At 30.8% G+C, this 10,000-nt stretch overlaps 2 non-coding genes and 1 pseudogene across 2 annotated transcripts in view; all 3 read right to left on the bottom strand.

Moving 5' to 3' along the window:
* LOC129252762 (large subunit ribosomal RNA) overlaps positions 1-2,012 on the bottom strand; it is a 3,987-nt gene extending 1,975 nt beyond the window's left edge. Inside the window, exon 1 of the ribosomal RNA XR_008583627.1 lies at positions 1-2,012. This exon is cut by the window's left edge and continues 1,975 nt beyond it. This is a non-coding gene — a ribosomal RNA (large subunit ribosomal RNA).
* Positions 2,013-2,454: 442 nt separating this feature from the next.
* On the bottom strand, positions 2,455-2,635 carry LOC129252759 (5.8S ribosomal RNA; annotated as a pseudogene).
* A 591-nt stretch (positions 2,636-3,226) lies between these two features.
* Positions 3,227-5,217, bottom strand: LOC129252761 (small subunit ribosomal RNA). Its single transcript, XR_008583626.1, has one exon. It is a non-coding gene; the product is annotated as a small subunit ribosomal RNA (ribosomal RNA).
* Positions 5,218-10,000: the final 4,783 nt, after the last annotated feature.

The following is a 10,000-nucleotide window of genomic DNA, read 5'->3' on the forward strand; positions in this document are numbered from 1 at the left end:
TCCGATATCTCTCGACGGCTTCTTTATGGTCGTTCCTGTTGCCAGGATGAGCACAAGGCCCATTTTTAATAACAAACGGATACTCAACAGGTTACGGAATTGGAACCGTATTCCCTTTCGTTCAAAATAATTCAAGTATTTTAATTATTTTTAAATATATTTTTATTAATATTTTTTTTTTATTAAAAACTTGAAAATTTTCGGCTTTCGCCTTGAACTTAGGACCGACTAACTCGTGATCAACCACTGTTCACACGAAACCCTTCTCCACTTCAGTCCTCCAAGGTCTCATTCGATTATTTGCTACTACCACCAAGATCTGTACCAATAGCGGCTCCATGCAGGCTTACGCCAAACACTTCTAAGCACACTATTGTACCCTCCTACTCACTAAAGTTTCAAAATTTATAAATCAATCGAAATTGTTTTATAAATCATCTACTTTAGCGGTAATGTATAGGTATACAACTTAAGCGCCATCCATTTTAAGGGCTAGTTGCTTCGGCAGGTGAGTTGTTACACACTCCTTAGCGGATTACGACTTCCATGTCCACCGTCCTGCTGTTTTAAGCAACCAACGCCTTTCATGGTATCTGCATGAGTTGTTAATTTAGGCACCGTAACATTACGTTTGGTTCATCCCACAGCGCCAGTTCTGCTTACCAAAAGTGGCCCACTGGGCACATTATATCATAACCTCAACCTTCATATCAAGAAAGGTGAGGTTCTTACCCATTTAAAGTTTGAGAATAGGTTAAAATCGTTTCGACCCTAAGGCCTCTAATCATTCGCTTTACCAGATAAGATTATTTTATATAATTTTTAAATGCACCAGCTATCCTGAGGGAAACTTCGGAGGGAACCAGCTACTAGATGGTTCGATTGGTCTTTCGCCCCTATACTCAATTCTGACAATCGATTTGCACGTCAGAACTGTTTCGGTCTTCCATCAGGGTTTCCCCTGACTTCAACCTGATCAAGTATAGTTCACCATCTTTCGGGTCACAGCATATATGCTCAAGGTACGCTCCAGTTAGAGGTATAAATAATAATAAATTATCATTATACATAACTATATGGAACGCCCCGGGATTGAATTAATTGACTATTTATTAAAAAATAGACTAAAAATTAATCCCATTATATTTAAGTTAAGTTAATTATGCCATTAAGTTTAATATAACTCAATGACTTGCACATATGTTAGACTCCTTGGTCCGTGTTTCAAGACGGGTCCCGAAGGTATCCTGAATCTTTCGCATTGTTAATCATATAAATGCATACAAATAAATATTAATATCATAGATATTAAATTTTTTGTAAAATTCAAAAAATGAATTTTAGCATTATATATAATAAAATCTATCAACACTTTATCAAATCATTAGTATTTATTTTATGTTAATATGCTTAAAAAGCAAATTAATTTAAATAAACTTAATATCACCAATGATCTTTTGATAAATACTTTATTATGTTAATAGATTACAATGTCCTTATATGAAAAAAATGCACATTATTTTTTTAATTATTTAATGATGAATTTTTCATAATGGATATTCAGGTTCATCGGGCTTAACCTCTAAGCAGTTTCACGTACTATTTAACTCTCTATTCAGAGTTCTTTTCAACTTTCCCTCACGGTACTTGTTTACTATCGGTCTCATGGTTATATTTAGTTTTAGATGGAGTTTACCACCCACTTAGTGCTGCACTATCAAGCAACACGACTCTTTGGAAATATCTTTCTAGTAATCATTAACGTTATACGGGCCTGGCACCCTCTATGGGTAAATGGCCTCATTTAAGAAGGACTTAAATCGTTAATTTCTCATACTAGATATTAAGATATTCCATACACTGCATCTCACATTTGACATATAGACAAAGTGACTTAGTGCTGAACTATTTTCTTTTCGCTCGCCGCTACTAAGAAAATCCTTGTTAGTTTCTTTTCCTCCCCTCATTAATATGCTTAAATTCAGGGGGTAATCCCATATGAGTTGAGGTTGTTTTAATATTCTTTTTTTATCTTCTCACAATTTAATAAAAAAATTATATCATCTTTTCATCTCTATTTTTCTTTTCTCCTTTTATATATTGTAAATATATAAAAATAATAATAATGTAAAATGAGGCAATCCTAGAATAAAAAATTTAATTTTTATGCTAGACATTCCTCCTTTTAATTACATATATAAATTATTATTTTATATATATATATAAATAATATGAAAATTTTTTGTAAAGAATACTTAGATTCAATATTTTCATCATTTCATTTTATTTGAGAGGATTTTTTTTTTAAAGAATATATAATAAATAAAATTCATTATATATCTTTATTTTTTTTGCTATTAATATTATGAATTATTTAAAATCCAATAATATACACATTTGCTTAAATTCAATTATTTTTATAAAAGAATAAGCAACTTATTTAGCATAGTCTTACAACCCTCAACCATATGTAGTCCAAGCAGTACTTTAAAATTGAATTTAATGTACATAACAGCATGGACTGCGATATGCGTTCAAAATGTCGATGTTCATGTGTCCTGCAGTTCACACGATGACGCACAGTTTGCTGCGTTCTTCATCGACCCATGAGCCAAGTGATCCACCGCTTAGAGTATTTTTTTATTTATTTTTATTTATAACAAATGTCAATTTTTTTTTGCATATATTAATTGAAAGAGTAAAATTAAATAATATTAATAATATATAAATTGATTTTCTTTCAATAATATATATCAAATATATTTAACTCTAAACATTTTTATTAAGTTGCGAATGTCTTAGTTCAACAATAATACAGTGGTGGTATTTATTATGATTCAATTATTTTGTATTTTTTTAATCATTTTATGTATATATAATAATATAATAAATATATACCACTTTTGTTATTGTGAACAAATTAACTTATCATTCAATCAAATGAATAATAAGTACAACTTTTTATTTTCATGTTTAAAGGTTTTTAAAAGAAAAAAATAAGAAAAAACATTACAAAATGTACCATCATATATTATATTTAATATGATATAATTGATGGATCACAAATTGAATGAAAAAGAATAAAAAGAATTATGGATTCAAAATAATTATATAAATTTTTTTTTTTTTTCTTTTTTTTTTTTTTTTTTTTTTTCTTTTTGTTCGTTTGTTTGCTTGTCTGTTTGTTTGTTTGTTTGTTTGTTTTTCTTACGGATATGGAACACAATAATGATCCTTCCGCAGGTTCACCTACGGAAACCTTGTTACGACTTTTACTTCCTCTAAATAATCAAGTTCGGTCAACTTTTGCGAAACAACCGTGACACACGAGGCGTCACAGTGATCACGTCCGGAGACCTCACTAAATAATTCAATCGGTAGTAGCGACGGGCGGTATGTACAAAGGGCAGGGACTTAATCAATGCGAGTTAATAACTCGCACTTACTGGGAATTCCAAGTTCATGTGAACAGTTTCAGTTCACAATCCCAAGCATGAAAGTGGTTCAGCGGTTTACCCGGACCTCTCGGTCTAGGAAATACACGTTGATACTTTCATTGTAGCGCGCGTGCAGCCCAGGACATCTAAGGGCATCACAGACCTGTTATTGCTCAATCTCGTTACTGCTAGACGCAATTTGTCCATTTAAGAAGCTAGTGTCCTTATAATGGGACAAACCAACAGGTACGACTCCACTTATATAAACACATTCAAACACTTGTACATTCAAGATGTACGCATGAAAGAAGGCTATATAAGTTTCAACATCATAATCCTGAAAGCATCTATTTAATATATTTGAGTCTCGTTCGTTATCGGAATTAACCAGACAAATCACTCCACGAACTAAGAACGGCCATGCACCACCACCCATAGATTCGAGAAAGAGCTATCAATCTGTCTTACACGCTTATGTTCGGACCTGGTAAGTTTTCCCGTGTTGAGTCAAATTAAGCCGCAGGCTCCACTCCTGGTGGTGCCCTTCCGTCAATTCCTTTAAGTTTCAGCTTTGCAACCATACTTCCCCCGGAGCCCAAAAGCTTTGGTTTCCCGGGAAGCGACTGAGAGAGCCATAGTAGTAGCTACACCCAATTGCTAGCTGGCATCGTTTATGGTTAGAACTAGGGCGGTATCTGATCGCCTTCGAACCTCTAACTTTCGTTCTTGATTAATGAAAACATCTTTGGCAAATGCTTTCGCTTAAGTTAGTCTTACGACGGTCCAAGAATTTCACCTCTCGCGTCGTAATACTAATGCCCCCAAACTGCTTCTATTAATCATTACCTCTTGATCTAAAAACCAATGAAAGTAGAACAGAGGTCTTATTTCATTATTCCATGCACAAAATATTCAGGCATTTGGAGCCTGCTTTAAGCACTCTAATTTGTTCAAAGTAATTGTACCGGCCCACAACAACACTCGATGAAGAGCACTGAAGTAGGTTTAAATAGGAGGAATATATAAAAAATACATTGTATTAATTATATATAAGAACTCCACCGGTAATACGCTTACATACATAAGGTAATGTACATACCACAATATATAGTTGTACTACCCGTATGAAGCACAAATTCAACTACGAACGTTTTAACCGCAACAACTTTAATATACGCTATTGGAGCTGGAATTACCGCGGCTGCTGGCACCAGACTTGCCCTCCAATAGGTCCTTGTTAAAGGATTTAAAGTGTACTCATTCCAATTACAGGGCCTCGGATATGAGTCCTGTATTGTTATTTTTCGTCACTACCTCCCCGAACTGGGAGTGGGTAATTTACGCGCCTGCTGCCTTCCTTAGATGTGGTAGCCGTTTCTCAGGCTCCCTCTCCGGAATCGAACCCTGATTCCCCGTTACCCGTTGCAACCATGGTAGTCCTAGATACTACCATCAAAAGTTGATAGGGCAGACATTTGAAAGATCTGTCGTCGGTACGGGACCATACGATCTGCAAGTTATCTAGAGTTCAACCAATTTAACGATCAAATGATCGCTTGGTTTTAGTCTAATAAAAGCACACGTTCCATAAGGTCCGTGTTTATATTGCATGTATTAGCTCTAGAATTACCACAGTTATCCAAGTAACTGTTAACGATCTATGGAACCATAACTGATATAATGAGCCTTTTGCGGTTTCACTTTTAATTTGTTTGTACTTAGACATGCATGGCTTAATCTTTGAGACAAGCATATAACTACTGGCAGGATCAACCAGAATAATATTTGTATTTATATATTTTTCTTTGTTTTTCATATTTGAAAATTTCATAAATTACGGTGTATATAAAAAGTAAAGGGGCGACCCCCCTTTAGCTTTTCTTATCAAAATTCAAAAACCGTTTTTTATGAAAAAGAATTTTCGTTCTCTATATTATATATTTTATATAAAAATATAAGAACGATATTTCTTCTTAATATTTGCCAATTTTCAAATAATTTATCATTCTTAATAACATTTTACTTTTTTTTCAAATGCATTTTTAATGTAATAATTTCATATATTACATAATTTTTCTCTTTGAATTGAAATTAATAATTTCATAATTCTATTTTTTAATCATAAATATATATGATTGAAAAAATTTTCTCCTCTTTTCCTTTGTTTAAAATTTAATTTTTCTTATAAATTTTTGTTTTTCTTATTTTTTTCTCTTCATCATCTGTTTAATTTCCTGTATTTATACAAGAAACAAACAGTTGAGGATAATTTCTATGTAATGCTAGTATAGAATATAAAATTTTGAATTCAAAAATTTATTTCTATTTAAACTAACTATAGAAAACCAGGAATAAAATACAATAACACCAATATGCCATAACATGTTAGTATAGAATATAGATTCTTCATATATGTATATATATTCGAAAATTTTTTCTATTTAAACTAACGTATGGAAAACCAGGAATAAAATCATAATATTACCAGTTTAATATGGCTCAAATTCGAGTTTCATATAGTTATGATTCGATTTATATGCTTCAATATCATTGGTTAGTTAACTTTTGATATTTTCATATTATATCACATGCCTTCACCGTGAGTGTTTTTTGCCATGCACACCTCACATTGTCAAAAATGTATGGGAAAAATTCATTTCAATACATTTCAGTTTGATTTGAAATGTCTTTATTATATATTTTAGTGCCAATATGCCAAGGTTATATTCCATAACTCTCTATTTAAACTAACGTATGGAAAACCAGGCATAAAATCACAATATTACCAGTTTAATATGGCTCAAATTCGAGTTTCATATAGTTATGATTCGATTTATATGCTTCAATATCATTGGTTAGTTAACTTTTGATATTTTCATATTATATCACATGCCTTCACCGTGAGTGTTTTTTGCCATGCACACCTCACATTGTCAAAAATGTATGGGAAAAATTCATTTCAATACATTTCAGTTTGATTTGAAATGTCTTTATTATATATTTTAGTGCCAATATGCCAAGGTTATATTCCATAACTCTCTATTTAAACTAACGTATGGAAAACCAGGCATAAAATCACAATATTACCAGTTTAATATGGCTCAAATTCGAGTTTCATATAGTTATGATTCGATTTATATGCTTCAATATCATTGGTTAGTTAACTTTTGATATTTTCATATTATATCACATGCCTTCACCGTGAGTGTTTTTTGCCATGCACACCTCACATTGTCAAAAATGTATGGGAAAAATTCATTTCAATACATTTCAGTTTGATTTGAAATGTCTTTATTATATATTTTAGTGCCAATATGCCAAGGTTATATTCCATAACTCTCTATTTAAACTAACGTATGGAAAACCAGGCATAAAATCACAATATTACCAGTTTAATATGGCTCAAATTCGAGTTTCATATAGTTATGATTCGATTTATATGCTTCAATATCATTGGTTAGTTAACTTTTGATATTTTCATATTATATCACATGCCTTCACCGTGAGTGTTTTTTGCCATGCACACCTCACATTGTCAAAAATGTATGGGAAAAATTCATTTCAATACATTTCAGTTTGATTTGAAATGTCTTTATTATATATTTTAATGGCAATATGCCAAGGTTATATTCCATAAAATGTTAGTATAGAATATAGATTCTTCATATATGTATATATATTCGAGAATTTTTTTCTATTTAAACTAACGTATGGAAAACCAGGCATAAAATCACAATATTACCAGTTTAATATGGCTCAAATTCGAGTTTCATATAGTTATGATTCGATTTATATGTTTCAATATCATTGGTTAGTTAACTTTTGATATTTTCATATTATATCACATGCCTTCACCGTGAGTGTTTTTTGCCATGCACACCTCACATTGTCAAAAATGTATGGGAAAAATTCATTTCAATACATTTCAGTTTGATTTGAAATGTCTTTATTATATATTTTAGTGCCAATATGCCAAGGTTATATTCCATAACATGTTAGTATTAGAATATAGATTCTTCATATATGTATATATATTCGAAAATTTTTTCTATTTAAACTAACGTATGGAAAACCAGGCATAAAATCACAATATTACCAGTTTAATATGGCTTAAATTCGAGTTTCATATAGTTATGCTTCGATTTATATGCTTCAATATCATTGGTTAGTTAACTTTTGATATTTTCATATTATTTCACATGCCTTCACCGTGAGTGTTTTTTGCCATGCACACCTCACATTGTCAAAAATGTATGGGAAAAATTCATTTCAATACATTTCAGTTTGATTTGAAATGTCTTTATTATATATTTTAGTGCCAATATGCCAAGGTTATATTCCATAACATGTTAGTATAGCTAATATGAATTCTTCATATATGTATATATTCGAAAATTTTTTCTATTTAAACTAACGTATGGAAAACCAGGCATAAAATCACAATATTACCAGTTTAATATGGCTTAAATTCGAGTTTCATATAGTTATGATTCGATTTATATGCTTCAATATCATTGGTTAGTTAACTTTTGATATTTTCATATTATTTCACATGCCTTCACCGTGAGTGTTTTTTGCCATGCACACCTCACATTGTCAAAAATGTATGGGAAAAATTCATTTCAATACATTTCAGTTTGATTTGAAATGTCTTTATTATATATTTTAGTGCCAATATGCCAAGGTTATATTCCATAACATGTTAGTATTAGAATATAGATTCTTCATATATGTATATATATTCGAAAATTTTTTCTATTTAAACTAACGTATGGAAAACCAGGCATAAAATCACAATATTACCAGTTTAATATGGCTTAAATTCGAGTTTCATATAGTTATGATTCGATTTATATGCTTCAATATCATTGGTTAGTTAACTTTTGATATTTTCATATTATATCACATGCCTTCACCGTGAGTGTTTTTTGCCATGCACACCTCACATTGTCAAAAATGTATGGGAAAAATTCATTTCAATACATTTCAGTTTGATTTGAAATGTCTTTATTATATATTTTAGTGCCAATATGCCAAGGTTATATTCCATAACTCTCTATTTAAACTAACGTATGGAAAACCAGGCATAAAATCACAATATTACCAGTTTAATATGGCTTAAATTCGAGTTTCATATAGTTATGCTTCGATTTATATGCTTCAATATCATTGGTTAGTTAACTTTTGATATTTTCATATTATTTCACATGCCTTCACCGTGAGTGTTTTTTGCCATGCACACCTCACATTGTCAAAAATGTATGGGAAAAATTCATTTCAATACATTTCAGTTTGATTTGAAATGTCTTTATTATATATTTTAGTGCCAATATGCCAAGGTTATATTCCATAACTCTCTATTTAAACTAACGTATGGAAAACCAGGCATAAAATCACAATATTACCAGTTTAATATGGCTCAAATTCGAGTTTCATATAGTTATGATTCGATTTATATGCTTCAATATCATTGGTTAGTTAACTTTTGATATTTTCATATTATATCACATGCCTTCACCGTGAGTGTTTTTTGCCATGCACACCTCACATTGTCAAAAATGTATGGGAAAAATTCATTTCAATACATTTCAGTTTGATTTGAAATGTCTTTATTATATATTTTAGTGCCAATATGCCAAGGTTATATTCCATAACTCTCTATTTAAACTAACGTATGGAAAACCAGGAATAAAATCACAATATTACCAGTTTAATATGGCTCAAATTCGAGTTTCATATAGTTATGATTCGATTTATATGCTTCAATATCATTGGTTAGTTAACTTTTGATATTTTCATATTATATCACATGCCTTCACCGTGAGTGTTTTTTGCCATGCACACCTCACATTGTCAAAAATGTATGGGAAAAATTCATTTCAATACATTTCAGTTTGATTTGAAATGTCTTTATTATATATTTTAGTGCCAATATGCCAAGGTTATATTCCATAACTCTCTATTTAAACTAACGTATGGAAAACCAGGCATAAAATCACAATATTACCAGTTTAATATGGCTCAAATTCGAGTTTCATATAGTTATGATTCGATTTATATGCTTCAATATCATTGGTTAGTTAACTTTTGATATTTTCATATTATATCACATGCCTTCACCGTGAGTGTTTTTTGCCATGCACACCTCACATTGTCAAAAATGTATGGGAAAAATTCATTTCAATACATTTCAGTTTGATTTGAAATGTCTTTATTATATATTTTAGTGCCAATATGCCAAGGTTATATTCCATAACTTTCTATTTAAACTAACGTATGGAAAACCAGGCATAAAATCACAATATTACCAGTTTAATATGGCTTAAATTCGAGTTTCATATAGTTATGATTCGATTTATATGCTTCAATATCATTGGTTAGTTAACTTTTGATATTTTCATATTATATCACATGCCTTCACCGTGAGTGTTTTTTGCCATGCACACCTCACATTGTCAAAAATGTATGGGAAAAATTCATTTCAATACATTTCAGTTTGATTTGAAATGTCTTTATTATATATTTTAGTGCCAATATGCCAAGGTTATATTCCATAACTTTCT

This window comes from Anastrepha obliqua, unplaced genomic scaffold (assembly GCF_027943255.1).
Source record: "Anastrepha obliqua isolate idAnaObli1 unplaced genomic scaffold, idAnaObli1_1.0 ptg000364l, whole genome shotgun sequence".
Classification (NCBI taxonomy): domain Eukaryota; kingdom Metazoa; phylum Arthropoda; class Insecta; order Diptera; family Tephritidae; genus Anastrepha; species Anastrepha obliqua.